The sequence below is a fragment of the Stegostoma tigrinum genome, chromosome 15 (genome assembly GCF_030684315.1).
Source record: "Stegostoma tigrinum isolate sSteTig4 chromosome 15, sSteTig4.hap1, whole genome shotgun sequence".
NCBI classification, from domain to species: Eukaryota; Metazoa; Chordata; class Chondrichthyes; order Orectolobiformes; family Stegostomatidae; genus Stegostoma; species Stegostoma tigrinum.
Window position 1 is genome coordinate 72,923,231 of NC_081368.1, and position 16,267 is coordinate 72,939,497.

General features: G+C 44.3%; 1 protein-coding gene across 1 annotated transcript in view; it reads right to left on the bottom strand.

The window, feature by feature from the left end:
- LOC125458709 (gamma-aminobutyric acid receptor subunit alpha-3-like) overlaps window positions 1-12,882 on the bottom strand; it is a 287,238-nt gene extending 274,356 nt beyond the window's left edge. The window contains exon 1 of the mRNA XM_059651519.1: window positions 12,809-12,882. The gene's annotated coding sequence lies outside the window, so the exon portion shown is untranslated. The remainder of the gene's footprint in view (window positions 1-12,808) is intronic.
- Between the last annotated feature and the right edge of the window lie 3,385 nt (window positions 12,883-16,267).

The following is a 16,267-nucleotide window of genomic DNA, read 5'->3' on the forward strand; positions in this document are numbered from 1 at the left end:
AGTTTATTGATACATTGTTATGTGTGATAATCAGACAGTCAATGAATGTTACTTTGGCTGCATCATTCCTTTCTTAATGAAGACATGTTGGAATTAATGTTCAATCTATCCATAGATGATCAAAGGTCGTGACAACTGTGTAAGGCCCCTACAAAAGGTGGCGACCACCACCCCTCCTCCCCCAAGTATATTCTCACCATCATGGGCGTAGCTGCCCATTTTCTAGAGGCTCTTTCCCGGAGAACCAAATCCATCAAAACACCGGGGGGGATGGGATTATTGCAATTTTTTATATGAAATGATCCATTCATAGCAAACCAGCTAGCCTATGGACTAAATTCCAGGAAGTCATGGACAATGGTGACATGGCTCAGTGTTAGTTTTTATTTCAGTCTTCATCACAGTGGGCCGAACAGGAGCACCTGATCCCGGAAAGAATGATCAGAGCACACTTCTGTGAATCCCTCCATGTCTGGGATAAAGCACTAAATTTTCTTCTGCTCATCATCAGGGACTCACTCAATCAGTCCAACTGGTTTACTCTGAATCAGTTTGTGGGCACCAAGTGTGAGAGCCTCTGAAACTGAACATGGAGAAATCCATAGAGCAGGAGAAGGATAGTTCCATGTTGAATACATAGCAGAGATATAAGACCAACTGCTGCAAGCCTGTCAAGTGACCAGGAACACTTGAAAATATCCCACATGGTGATTAAACAAAAAGCAGACAAATATTCCAGGATCTGAAAGTTTCAACCAGGAGACCATGTGTCAATTCTCTTACTAATATCAGATGAACCCTTAAAAGCCTGGTTCTGAGGCCCAGAGAAAATAAGCAAGAAACTGGGGAAATGAAATATCCAATTGAGATCTCAGATTGTCAAATCATACATAGTTTTTGTCATGTTAACATGATAAAGCAATACAACCACCAAGAAGGGGCAAGTACAAGCAACATGGCGGCTCAGTGGTTAGCACTGCTGCCTCACAGCACCAGGAACCTGGGTTCAATTCCATCCTCAGGCAACTGTCTGTGTGGAGTCCCTTTGAGGTTCCCCTGAGTGTTCTGATTTTCTTCCACAGTTCGATGATGTGCAGGTTAGGTGAATTGGCCGCGCTAAATTGTCCATGATAACATAAACAAATACCCAACACACACCAACACCCTCTCTATTCATCCATATCCCACACACATACACCCATATCCCACACACACATAACTGTGTTTCCAATGCTTTTTTCATAGGCAAGTCCTTATTCTCTTTGTGCTGCAGTCAGTCAGATATCCAGAGGTCATTGATTATTTAAACTACTGGTGTTCCATTCACTGTCTTAATTAGTGTTCTTGTCTCCAAACTGACTCTGGTCCTTTCTTTCTGAATTTAGAAACTTTTATTACTTTCAACAGGAAAAATAAAATAAAACTTCTCTGAAGTAATGAACCCACTAATTGGAGCATAAAATCCTTTACATCAGCAGCCAAGCACAGTGATAATTACAATTGCAGGACAGGTGTAATAAGGATTTTCATCAATCTAACAGCATAATTACATTCTACCATATCACTATTCGGACAGGATTTGTATTATCTCCAGACTAGTCTTATGGTGCAATCTCACAGCTCTCAATATTTTGGATCATTGCCAAGGTATTGGCGGTGGCTTGTCATCCAGTCAGGAATCAGGCCTAAACGACTTGTGCTGCAGGGTGATGTGGCTTGCAGTCAGGACACCTCTAAAGGACATGCTTTTAAATTTCAACACCTTGGTGTAACATGTGACCTAAGGGTATAAAAGCCTCAAGTTCCATCTTACTGAGGATCACCTGAAGCATGGCAGCTGCTGGGAACACGCACCTCTGCTGGACCAACAGCCTCATAGTAGTCCAATAGTTGTGTATGTGCAAATGTAATCATTGCAGGTCATAACCAACAGTAATGAATGTCTGTCGGCTCCTTAGAAACCATGTTAGCCATGCCCAGCATCTCGTGTTATGAGAGATAATATAAGCATTGCCACATCAAGTAAAATACTTTGTGGTTGGCAACACATACATCAATTGTGAGTTAAAAACGTATAGCGCTGGATGAACACAGCAGGCCAAGCAGCACCAGAGGAGAAGGAAAGCTGACGTTTTGGATCTGGACCCTTCTTCAGAAATGGGGGAGGGGACTGAGATTCTGAAATAAATAGAGAGAGAGAGTGGAGGAGGTGATGGAAGATAGATAGAGGAGCAGATAGGTGGAGAGGAGACGGTCAGATCAAGGAGGCGGGGATGGGGCCAGTAAAGTTGAGTGTAGGTGGGGAGTTAAGGTGGGGATTGGCCAGTCAGAGAAGACAGGCAGGTCAAGGAGGCGGGGATGAGGCTGGTAGGTAGGAGGTGGAAGTAGGGGTTGAGGTGGGAGGTGTAGATAGGTGGGAGAAAGGACGGACAGGTGAGGGAGATGGGGACAAGCTGGGCTGGTTTCGGAAACCAGTCAGGGGCAGGGAGATTTTGAAGCTTGTGAAGTCCACATTGATATCACTGGGCTGCAGTGTTCCTAGGCGAAATATGAGGTGTTGTTCCTGCAAACTTTGGGTGGCATCATTGTGGCACTGGAGGAGGCCCAGGAGGGACATGTTGAACAAGAAGTGGGAGGGAGAGTTGAAGTGGTTCACAACTGGAACTTGCAATTGTTTGTCACAATCTGGGCGTAGGTATTCCACAAAGCAGTTGCTAAGCCTCCGTTTGGTTTCCCTGATGTAGAGAAGGTCACATCGGGAACAGCGGATACAATATACCACATTAGCAGATGTGCAAGTGAGCATCTATTTGATGTGGGAGGTTTTCCTACGGCCTAGGATGGGGGTGAAGGGGGAGCTGTAGCACTTCCTGCAGTTGCAGGGGAAAGTGGTGGGGCTGGTGGGGAGTGTGTAGCGTACAAGGAAGTCATGGAGACAGTGATCCCTCCAGAAGGCAGGTAAGGGTGTGGAGGGAACAACGTCTTTGGTAGTGGAGTCGGATTGTAAATGGCAGAAGTATCGGAGGATGATGCACTGAATCTGGAGTTTGGTGGGGTGGTACGTGAAGACGAGGGGACTTGTTTTTGTTATTGCAGAGAGGGGGTGTGAGGGAGGGGTTGCGGGAAATGCAAGAGACGCGGTTGAGAACATTCTCGACCACTGTGGAGGGGAAGTTGCAGTCCTTGAAAAAGTGGACATCTTGAATGCCCAGGAGTGGAATGCCTCATCTCGGGACCAGAAGCAGCGGAGGTGAAGGAATTGGGAATAGGGGATGGCATTTTTGCAAAAAGGTGGGTGTGAGGTGGTGTATCCTAGGTAGCTGTGGGAGGCGGTAAGTTTGAAATGGATATTAGTTTCCAGGTGGTTGCCAGAGATGGAAACAGAGAGGCCCAGGAAGGAGAGAGAGGTATCGGCGATGATCCAGGTGAACTTAAAGTTGCAGTGCAAGGTGTTAGTGAAGTGGATGAACTGTTCGAGCTCCTCGTGGGAGAATGAGGCGGCGCTGATACAGTCATCGATATAACGGAGGAAGAGGCTGGGGATAGGCCCAGTGTAGCTTTGGAAGAGGGATTGTTCCGCATATCCTACAAAGAAGCAAGCATAGCTTGGGCCCATGTGAGTACCCATGGCCATGCTTTGTCTGTAGGAAGTGGGAGGAATTGAAGAAGAAATTGAAAAGGGTGAAGATGAGTTCAGCAAAGCGGACAAGGATGTCAGTGGGGGGGGACTGGTCGGACCTGCGGGACAGGAAGAAATGGAGGTCCTTTACGCCAGATGCATGGGGAAAGCAAGTATATAGGGACTGGATGCCCATGGTAAAGATGAGGTGATGGGGGCCAAGGAATTGGAAACCTTGGAGGAGGTGGAGGGCATGGATGGTGTCATGGACATAGGTGGGGAGTTCCTGGAATGGGGGAGAAAATGGAGTCGAGATAAGTGGTGATATGTTCAGTGGGGCAGGAGCAGGCAGAAACAATGGGTTGACCTGGGCAGTCAGATTTGTGGATTTTGGGAAGGAGATAGAAATGGGCGGTGCGGGTTTGGAAAACGATGAGGTTGGAGGTGGTGGTTGGGAAGTCACCTGAAGAGACGAGGTTCTGGATGGTCTGGGAGATGATGTTTTGGTGGTCGGTGGTGGGGTCATGATCAAGGGAGCGGTAGGAGGTGGTGTCAGAGAGCTGGCACCTGGCATCAGGTGATTTTCCACCTCTCCCCTACTTCAGCAGAACCAGGACCAATGTTTAAGGCAGTGTTTATGATAAGATGGAGGTCACAGAAATTTACCAGCTCTTCCAACCGGACTGAAACTGTGTGCAGGGCAATGATAACACTGACAGGGGCTGAGGAATTTGCTACAAATGTAAGTCTGGGCATCATTTATACCGCATCGCAGTTTGCCATGCAGGGCTGGATCAGAGTGTGAACAGAGGCTCCACACGCTTTATAATAAATATTCCCTTTCCATATATGCTAGCCCAGCAAAGTTCTCACCTCAGTCTCTGCAGTAGAAAGTGGTTGCAATATTGCCTTTCAGGGTGCTTGCAGACATGCCATATTTCACCCTAACTTGGCTGAAGCCGATTTGTGCCTGGTGACTTAGCAAGGACAAGCTCTAACTCAGTACAATGCTTAACCCCTGAAGGACACAGCTGGTAGACTGGGCCTGCAGTTGGTGCTGAGGGAATAGATAATTGGGCAAACCCTTCATGAACTCATCTCCACCAAACAAACTGCTGTAGATGCATCTGCCCTTTGCAATATTGGTAAAGGAAATCACAGAGTCATTGTAGAGAAAAATCCTTCTTTGAGGTGGACTTCAAACAAATCTAGTCTGGGGATCTATGAGGTGCTGTAGGCCATCATCAGCAGCAAAATTGTACTCTAGCACAATCTGCAACCTCATGGCTTGGCATACCTCTCATTCAACCATTACCATCAAGCTAAGAGAACAACTCTGGTTCAATGGAAAGTTCAGGAGGGCATGCCAGGAATAGCACTAGGCATACATGTAAATGAAGGCACTGTGTATTGCAAAGGCAAATGGAAGATTCCAACAACAATACCAAAGAATTATGTTCCAAAATTTGCCACTACCCTAGCCAAGCTGTTCCAGTATTGCTACAACACTTTCATCTACCGAACAATGTGGAAAAGATACACCCTATCCACAAAAAGCAGAATAAACACAAACTCAACAGTTACAGCACATCAGTCTATTCTTGCTTATCAGGAAAGTGATGGAAGCTGTCATCAAGAGTGCTATTATGCAGCCCTGCTCAGCAATAACCTGCTCAGTGACTCTCAACTGACAGTGGCAGACCTGTACATCTCATTACATTTGACTAAATGAGGCATCAAGGAACCTACTAAAACTTGTGTCAATGGGATGCGAGAAAACCTCTCCAATTGATTCGATTTATATTTCAACATAAGAAGATTGTTGTAGCTGTTGGATGTCAATTATCTCAGCTCCAGGACATCCCTGCAGGAGCTCCTGAGGGTAGAGCCCGAGGATCTTCTTCAATGATCTTCCGTCCATCAAAATCAGAAGAGGGGATGCTCATTAATGCTTGCACAATTTGGGACTCCTCAGATACTGAAGCAGCCCACAGCCAAATGCAACAAGATTGAGAACATAGAACATAGAAAAGTACAGCACAGCACAGGGCCATTGGCCCACGATGTTGTGTCGTGGATTAATCCTAATCCAAAAATAAAATAACCTAACCTACATTCTCCTCAATTCACTGCTGTTCATGTGCATGTTCAGTAGTCGCTTAAATGTCACCAATGACTCCACTTCCACGACTACCACTGGCAAAGTATTCCATGCGCTCACAACTCTCTGGGTGAAGAACCTCCCTCTGATGTTTCCTATATACCTTCCTCCTAACACCTTAAAACTATGACCCCTCATGACAGTCAATCCTGCCCTGGGGAAAAGTCTCTGGCTATCGACTCTATCCATGCCTCTCATTACCTCGGACACCTCGATCAGGTCACCTCTCTTCCTCCTTCTCTCCAGACAGAAGAGTCTGAGCTCAGTCAACCTCTCCTCATAAGACAAGCCCTCCAGTCCAGACAGCATCCTGGTAAACCTCCTTTGCACCCTCTCCAAAGCCTCCACATCTTTCCTATAATAGGGCAACCAAAGCTGGACACAATATTCTAAGTGTGGTCTCACCAGGGTTTTGTAGAGCTGCAGCAAAACCTCGCAGCTCTTCAACTTGATCCCCCTGTTAATGAAAGCCAAAACACCATATGCTCTCTTAACAACCTTATCCACTTGGGTGGCAACTTTGAGGGAGCTATGCACTTAAACACCAAAATCCTGCTGTTCCTCCACACTGCCGAGAATCCTGCCTTTAATCCGATATTCAGCATTAAAGTTCAACCTTCCAAAATGCATCACTTCACATTTATTCAGGTTGAACTCCATCTGCCATTTCTCAGCCCAGCTCTGCATTCTGTCAATGTCTCGCTGAAGCCTGCAATAGCCCTCGATACTATCAACGGCACCTCCAACCATTGTGTCATCAGCAAACATACCAACCCACCCCTCAACCTCCTCATCCAAGTCATTTATAAAAACTACAAAGAGCAGAGGCCCAAGAACACAGCCCTGTGGGACACCACTCAGCACTGACCTCCAGGCAGAATACTTACCATCTACAACCACTCTCTGCCTCCTGTCAGCCAACAAATTCTGAATCCAGACAGCCAAATCAACCTGCATCCCATGCATCCTGACTTTATGAATGAGCCTGCCGTGGGGAACCTTATCAAATGCTTTGCTGAAGTCCATGTACACCACATCCACTGCTCAACCCTCCTGAACCTGCCTTGTGACTTCCTCAAAGAACTCAATAAGATTTGTAAGGCATGACCTGCCCCTCACAAAGCCATGCTGACTCCCTTTAATCACGCTCTGCTTTTCCAAATAGTCATAAATCCTATCCCTCAGAATTCTTTCCAAAACCTTGCTGATCACAGACGTAAGACTGACTGGTCTGTAATTTCCAGGGATTTCCCTATTCCATTTCTTGAAAAGAGGAACAACATTTGTCTCCCTCCAATCTTCCGGTACGACTCCCCGTGGAGCGTGAGGAAGCAAAGATCTTCGCCAGTGGCTTAGCAACCTCCTTTCTCGCTTCCTGAAGCATGCTAGGATAAATCTGGTCTGGCCCTGGGGACTTACCAATCTTAATGTTTGCCAAAATTTCCAGCACATCAACTTCCGCAATCTCGATCTGTTCAAGCCTGTTTTCCTGCTCCTCAAAGTTCTCATTTACAACAAGGTCCCTTTCCTTAGTGAAAACCGAAGCAAAAAACTCAGTTAGGGTTTCCCCTATCTGCTCAGACCACACACACAAGTTCCCTACACTATCTCTGATCGGCTCTACCTTCTGCCTGATCATTCTGTTATTCCTCATGTATGAGTAAAATGCCTTCGGGTTCTCCCTAATCCTTCCTGCCAAGCATTTTTCGTGCCCCCTAGCGGTCCTCCTCAGTCCACTTTTGAACTCCTTCTGAGCAAGCCTGTAATCCTCGAAAGCTGTGCTAGACCCTTGCTTCCTCCACCTTTTGTAAGCTGCCTTTTTCTTTTTGACGAGAAGCACCTCTGTTCCTGTCATCCAAGGCTTCTTAATCTTACCCCTTCTTACCTGTCTCAGAGGAACAAATTTATACATCACTCGCAACAACTGCTCCTTAAACAGTCTCCACGTGTCTGCTGTGCCCTTTCTGTGAAACAATTGCTCCCAAACTGTACTTTCCTACTCCTGCCTGATAGCATCATAGTTTCCTTTTCCCCAGTTAAATATCTTCCCCTGGTAACTGCTCCTTTTCCTCTACATGGCTATGGTAAATGTGAGGCTGTTGTGGTCACTGTCGCCAAAGTGTTCTCCCACCACGAGATCTGACACCTGTCCTGGCTCATTGCTGAGCACAAAATCCAAAATGGCCTCTCTCCTCATCGGCCTGTCCACATACTGAGTAAGGAAACCCTCTTGAACACAACTGACAAAAATGGCTCCATCCAAACCATCTGCACTAAGGAGGTTCCAATCAATACTGGGAAGGTTGAAGTCACCCATAACAACAACCCTGCTACGTTTGCACTTTTCAACAATCTGCCGGCCTATGAGTTCTTCGATCTCCCTACTGCTATTTGGGGGTCTGTAGAAAACCCTCAATGAGGTGACTGCTCCCTTGCTGCTCCTAACTTCCACCCATACTGACTCAGTCGACAAACCTTGCTCGGCAAACTTCATTTCTCCTGCTGTGATACACTCTCTGATTAGCAATGCTACACCCCCTCCTCTTACCCCACCCCTGTTCTTTTTAAATAATCTAAACCCTGGAACATCTAGCAACCATTTCTGCACCTGTGAAACCCAAGTCTCCGTTATGGCCACAACATCATAGTCCCAAGTACTGATCCATGCTATAGGCTCGTCAGTCTTATTTTTGACATGCCTTGTGTTAAATCAAGCATATTTTAACCGATCCCTTTGTTCCATCACATGAAAAACCTTCCTGGTAGATTCACTGCATCCTGCCACTGCCTCATCTACTACTACGCCCCCTCCCCCCTCAGATGTGCTGCTCTGGTTCCCAACCCCTGCCAAACTAGTTTAAACCCTCCCAATTACAGTCCAGCAGAGGTTCCTCTTGAGTCCTCTTGTCTATGATTTCAGTATGAAATATCGGAAATGATTCAGGTTGTTGCTACATCCTGGTTATAAACAGAGCAGAAACACGAAATGGAAACTGCACAGTTTTAAAGGTTCACCACCTCGTGAATGTAAGACCACTAAACTGGAGATAAGACCAAAATCTGAGCAAGATGAGCAAAGGCGAAAAGTTACAAATGTTTTTTCAGTGAGTTACCCAAGAGTGTTTTGATAGAATGCACCAACCTTATGGGACATCAACATCATGGTCGTAGGCTCTCTCGAAGAATACATTTTGTTTGAAGATGCGGTTCAGCTTTCCAGATCCAGAATAATCAATGGCTAAATCCATGAATCAGCCATGATCCCACTGAATGGCAAATTACAACTCGAGGGGCTGAATGGTCTACTCCTGTTCCTATTTCTTATAGTCTACGGCAACGCAGCAAGATCGTCTAAATCATACACGAAGGCCATACGGGGACACAGAGGTGTGATTGCAGAGCAAGATCACTTGTGTACTGGACAAGTTTTGACAAGGACATAGAAAGAATGGGACCCATGTATAATGAATGCAAGAAGTGGAGAAGAACACAGCAGGAAGTGGTAATGACAGCCACTGAAGTACTCCCCTCAAACAATGACTCACTCGCCATTTGTTTTAATAACATGTAATAAGAAATGGTTTCTCATAGTAACAGAACACTCCTCAATGTTCCCTTCTATTTGAAAGGTTTTGAGAGCAACAATCATCATCTCAACAATATTAGCTGTACTCAATGAATGAGGGATTCTTAAAAGAATAAAATGTGATAACCCAGTTCATTTCCAGGAAATGCACAGGGACAAAGGAAGATCTCAACATTGCCTTATTGTTAATCTGATCACACCCCTCAGGGACCGACATGAAACTACATGCAGAGATGTGAAACAGAAAGAAGCACAAAATAACACTGTCATGCATGATACTCACTTCGAGTAATTGAGACCACAAGGAGCATAAACAACACTCGGACAAGCCAATGGCAAACCTCCATCTGAGAGGCTGAAAGGACAAGCTGTAACTGTACTTTAATCAATATTGGAAATTGGAAACCTGGTAAAAGGTATCAGTGTGACAGAGAAGTCATTTTCAAACATTGTTAAGATGAGTAATCAAATGGGAAGGAATAAGGTTCATCTGCAACCTAAGCCAAGCTGGAAAGGCAGAAATATCATCAATAATACCAGCAAAATCATTAACCAGCATGGCAACATCACTAACCAGAGACACGACATCACGAGCCAGCAACACAACATTACTTGAGATAATGGGAACTGCAGATGCTGGAGAATTCCAAGATAATAAAATGTGAGGCTGGATGAACACAGCAGGCCAAGCAGCATCTCAGGAGCACGAAAGCTGACGTTTCGGGCCTAGACCCTTCATCAGAGAGCAACATTACTTAATGACATGGCAACATCACTAACTAGCATGGCAACATCACTAACTAGCAAGTCAACAAAATTACTTCGCGAGACAACCTCACTAACTAGTGAGACGTCACTAGCTGACAAGGTAATACCATTAACTATTGGAGACAATATTACTGACCCGCGAGACAATGTCACTAACCAGTGAGACAATATCACTAACCAACAAGGTAACATCACCAACTACTGAGGCAACTCACTAACCAGTGAGACGACATCACTAACCGGCAAAGTAATATCACTAACTACTGAGGCAACATCACTAACCAATGAGACATAATTAATTGGTGAGTCAATATTACTAGCTGATGACAAAATCATTAACCACCAAGGCAAAATCATTGACCAGTGAGGCAATCTTACCAACTCAGATAACATCACTAACCCAAGAAACAATATTACTAACTACTAAAGCATCATCACCAACCAGTAAGACAGCATTGCTGAACAGTGAGGCAATCTCACTAACTAGCAAGGCAACGGCACTGACCAATGAGACAGCATCTCTGATAGCAAGACAATATCATTAACCAGCACGTAACATCACTAACCATTGAGACAGACAACATAACTAAACAGTGAAGCATTGTCACTCGTGTGATAAATATAGCAGTCACTTTGTTCCGACTTTGTAACTGATTAAATTATCCATGTCACTTAGTCAACTTGTCAAAACTCCATGAGGATGCAAAAGTGTGGGCTGGGAGTATACAATTTGACTCATATACACTGCATTGTTGACTTAGAATTAATGCAGCATGCTGTGGTGCTCTCTGCTGGGGATCAGATGAAGCATTGGTGAAACAGATCCAGCCTGAAATATTCCAGGAAATGAGTGGCTGAAACATGTCTGTCTTACAGTTGGGAATCTGCCTCTCTGGATAAATAGAAAGGTGGATTTCAGATTGAGTTCAAATGAGCACAGGGGAGACACAGAGGGAAAAAGAAATGCAGGCAAAGAGCATGGTTAAAAAAAAGAGACAAAAGAGACCATACGACATAGCACAGAAATCGGTCATTGAGTCTACCTCTCACTGCAGAGTCTGAGAGCTTGAGTCTGCTCAGCCATTAATGAGATCATGGCAGACCTGGTAATTCTGAATTCCACTTTCCTGCCTTTTCGCCTTTATGTGTTTAATGATTAAAAATGTGTCTGTCTCAACTTTGAATGTACTCAGCAACCCAGCCTCGATGTCCTCTGTCTTAAAGAATTCCAGGGATTCACTACCTTCCTTAGCTCCATCATTAGTGTGCAACCTCAAATGTTGAGATTATGCCCTCTGGTCCTAGACCCTCCCACAACGGAAACAACCTCTCTGCTTCTACCTTGTCAAGTCCCCTAATAATTTTGTATGTTTCAACAAGGTCACCTCTCATTCTTCTAAACACCAATGAATTCAAGCCCAACCTATTCAATCTCCCCTCATAAGACAGTCCCTCCATAACTGCTATCAGCCTAGCGAAGCTTTTCTGGAATATCTCCAATGCCAGTTTATCTTTCCTTAGATAAGGGGTACAAAACTCTTCACTGTATTCTAACTATGGGCTGACTTGTGTTGTGTACAGGTTTAGCAAAACCGCCCTATTTTTACATCCCAATCCATTTGAAACAATAGCCAACATTTCATTATCTTCCCTGTTTCCCACTGAACCTGGGTGTTAGCTTTTTGTGATTCATGCACTTGGACTCCCAAATCCCTCTGTTCTATAGCTGCCTACAGTCTTTCTCCATTTAAGTAATATTCAGTTTCTCTATTCTTCCTGCCAATGTAAGCAACCTCACAATTTCCCACATTATAGTCCATCCGCAAAGATTTTGCCTGCTCACTTAATCTATCTATATCCTTCTACAGACTTTTTGTATCATTCTCATCACTTGCCTTTCTAGTATTTTTGTTTCATCTGCAAATGTGGCCACAGTGCTTTCATTTTCCTCATCAAAGTCATTAATATTGTAGCCCCAGCACTGACTCCTGTGGCATTCCACTAGTTGCAGGTTGCCAGCCTTAAAATGCACCACTTATGCCAACTTTCCATCTTCTATTAGCTAGCCAAACTATGCTAATATATTGCCTCCAACAACAGGGACCCTAATCTTATTAAGTAGCCTAATGCATGGCAGCATCATATCAAATTCTTTCTGAAACTCGAATAGTAATACACCCATTGCTTCCCTTTCTTCTATCTTGATTGTTACATCCTCAAAGAATTCTAGTAACTAGATAGGTAATTCTAGACAGAAACAAAATGAGAGAAAAATATAGGGAGCAGCAGAGAGGGAGGTAATGAGACAATGAGACCAAGACATAAAGTGATGGGAGTACAGGGCATGAGTGACAGAGTAAAAGAAAAACAGAGCAGGAGACAAAGAGGGACAATAAATCAAAAAGGTAAGAGACAGTAAGATAAACTGGAAGATGGCAAAAGAGACTGAATACAAAAAACTGAAACTGAGAGAAGCAAAACATGATTGAGAGAGGTACACACACAAGCACCTAGAGCATAAAGTTTTGAAATGATTGATGTTCATGTTACATTGATTCGCCCCATTTTAATGATGTCACCTGCAGGGAATACTACTCTAGCTTTCAGAAGGAGCAGACAAATCTGTGCAAGCTCCCTCAGATCTAATAAATATGCTCAATGTAGCTGTACTTACTGTTATCAATGCAATAAGACTTCTAGGTTTTCATGAACAGTACCTGTTCTGTACACTGGTTTATCCTCTAGCACTGCCACTTCCACCAAAACTAGAGAGACACATAAACACACACGAATAGATGCGCATGCACAGACAGAAACAAACAAGCACAAACACACATACAGACACACACAGATAGAAAAGCAGATAGAGAGTGAAAGAGGTAGGAAGAGAAAGATTGACAGAGGGTTAAAGGTTTAGAGAAAGACAAAGGAAGTAAAGTGTGTTCACTTCGAGATGGCTGTAATACAAAAGCAGAGATGTACTGCTGAGGCGGTGTAAAGTTCCCAGCCCACACTAAAATCCCACAGAAACATATAAACCGGATTTCTGAAACAGGATCCATTTGGTCACCATGACAATATGATACAATGTTGGCTGTAGCCTCCTGTTCAGCTGTTACTATGGTATTATTGTTCTCTTATAAACTGCCATGAATGAAGAGGCTTCTCCTCCTCAGAAGGGGCTGTTGGTTTGTCTTCCCAAGTTTATGTTTGCTGAAGGTCAAAAACTCTCACACACCTTGAAACACATGCCCTGCAATTATCTTTCTAACAGCTGGACAGAAAAAAGCAAATGGCTTTGCAATAAACACCTATGTGGGCATACAAGTATGTGAATTAAAAGTTACTCATCCCCTGCTTTGGATACTGTACCCAGAACCTCTGGAATTCATTACTTCCCTACCCTCTGCATCACTTTTAACATCCTCAATAACAGTCAGCTTTTTGATAAAGCTGTTAGCCAATATCATTTTCCTTGTGTTCCATATTCTTTACACAAGCAACTTTTCTTTTTATTCATTGCAGAACATCCTAAGCCAATATCTATTGACAAAGATTTCAAGTGAGATGTTGAAATGATTTGAATTCTCCTCACTGCCTAGCAACCCCTAGCACCTGCAAGCCCCTTCTTCGCAGCAGTGATTAATCCTTCCAAGTGATCAACCCTTCCGAAGTGATCATGTCCTCCTTAGTGATCACACCTCCCATAATGAATGTTACTTCTTCGAACAGAGAAGGTAGAGAAGTGATTTAGTAGAGGAACAGTAATAATGGAATAAATAAGACGGAATTGTTCCATTGGCAAAATACCACAAGTTTAAAATAATTGTGTAAAGAACCTGACAGGAGATCTGGAGTTAGCAGGAACTTCCGATGCTGGATAATCTGAGATAACACGGTGTGAAGCTGGATGAACACAGCCGGCCAAGTAGCATTAGAGGAAGGCTTGACGTTTCGGGTCGGGGCCCCTCTTCAGAAATGGGGGAGGGGAAGGTGATTCTGAAATAGATAGGGAGACAGGGGAAGGCAGATACAAGATGGCTGAAGGAGAAGTTAGGATATAGAAGACAGGAAGATGCCGGCGGATTGCAGCGAGTGTGTATTTCAAAAGTCGCAGTGAGAAATGCTTCTGTAGGAGAGCAACATTCTGATTGTAGAAGTCGTCACAGTTGGGGCCAAATTTGGAAGGTTTAAATGTATACTTTAGTCGTACAGAACTGTTTCTCGGTGCGACTTTTGGAATACACACTCGCTGCAATGCGCCAGCATCTCAAAATACTCCAATTAAGCCTACCCCAACTCAAAGCCTCTCTCTCCCAGGCCTGCTAGGACATCTCCTGTTTTTTAGAACATAGAACATTACAGCACAGTACAGGCCCTTCGGCCCTCGATGTTGTGCTGGCCTGTCATGCCAATCTGAAGCCCATCTAACCTACACTATTCCATATACGTCCATATGCTTGTCCAATGACGACTTAAATGTACTTAAAGTTGGCGAATCTACTACCGTTGCAGACAAAGCATTCCATTCCCTTACTACCCTTATACTTATCTTTATACAGTCCTTAACTTCCCTCGTCAGCCACGGCTGCCCCTGCCTCCCCTTAGGATCTTTCTTCCTCTTTGGAGTGAACTGATCCTACACGTTCTGCATTATATACAGAAATACCTGCCATTGTTGTTCCACTGCCATTCCTGCTAGGGTATTGTACCATTGAACTTTGGCCAGCTCCTCCCGCATAGTTCCATAGTTCCCTTTATTCAACTGCCATACTGACACTTCCGATTCTCCCTTCTCCCTCTCAAATTGCAGACTAAAACTTATCATATTATGGTCACTATTATGGCTCCTTACTTTGAGGTCCCGGATCAAATCCGGTTCATTGCACAACACCAGATCCAGAATTGCCTCCTCCCTGGTAGGCACCAGTACAAGCTGTTCTAAAAATAGCCTCAAGTCACTCAGCCTTTCATCATAAGACCTTCTCTCCATACCAGACAACATCCTAGTAAATCTCCTCTGCACCTTTCCAAAGCTTCCACATCCTTCTTATAATGCGATGACCAGAACTGTACACAATACTCCAAGTGCGGCCGCACCAGAGTTTTGTACAGCTTCACCATAACCTCTTGGCTCCGGAACTCGATCCCTCTATTAATAAAAGCTAAAACATTGTATGCCTTCTTAACAGCCCTGTCAACCTGGGTGGCAACTTTCAAGGACCTGTGTACATGGACACCGAGATCTCTCTGCTCATCTACACTACTAAGAATCTTACCATTAGCCCAGTACTTTGCATTCCGATTACTCCTACCAAAGTGCATCACCTCACGCTTGTCCGCATTAAACTCCATTTGCCACTTCTCAGCCCAGCTCTGCAGCTTATCTACATCTCTCTGAAACCTACAACATCCTTCGTCACTATCCACAACTCCACCGACCTTAGTGTCATCTGCAAATTTACTAACCCATCCTTCTACGCCCTCATCCAGGTCATTTTTAAAAATGACAAACAGCAGTGGACCCAACACCGACCCTTGCAGTACACCACTAGTAACTGGTCTCCAGGATGAACATTTCCCATCAACTACCACCCTCTGTCTTCTTTCAGCAAGCCAATTTCTGATCCAAACTGCTATATCTCCCACAATTCCATTCCTCCGCATTTTGTACAATAGCCTATTGTGGGGAACCTTATCGAACACCTTGCTGAAATCCATATACACCACATCAACTGGTTTACTCTCATCTAGCTGTTTGGTCACCTTCTCAAAGTACTCAATAAGGTTTGTGAGGCACGACCTACCCTTCACAAAACCGTGCTGACTATCCCTAATAATTTATTCTTTTCTGGATGATTATAAATCCTATCTCTTATAACCTTTTCCAACACTTTACCAACAACTGAAGTAAGGCTCACTGGTCTATAATTACCAGGGTTGTCTCTACTCCCCTTCTTGAACAGGGGCACCACATTTTCTATCCTCCAGTCGTCTGGCACTATTCCTGTAGACAATGACAAGTTAAAGATCAATGTCAAATGCTCAGCAATCTCCTCCCTGGCTTCCCAGAGGATCCGAGGATAAATCCCATCCGGCCCAGGGGACTTATCTATTTTCACACTCTGTAGGA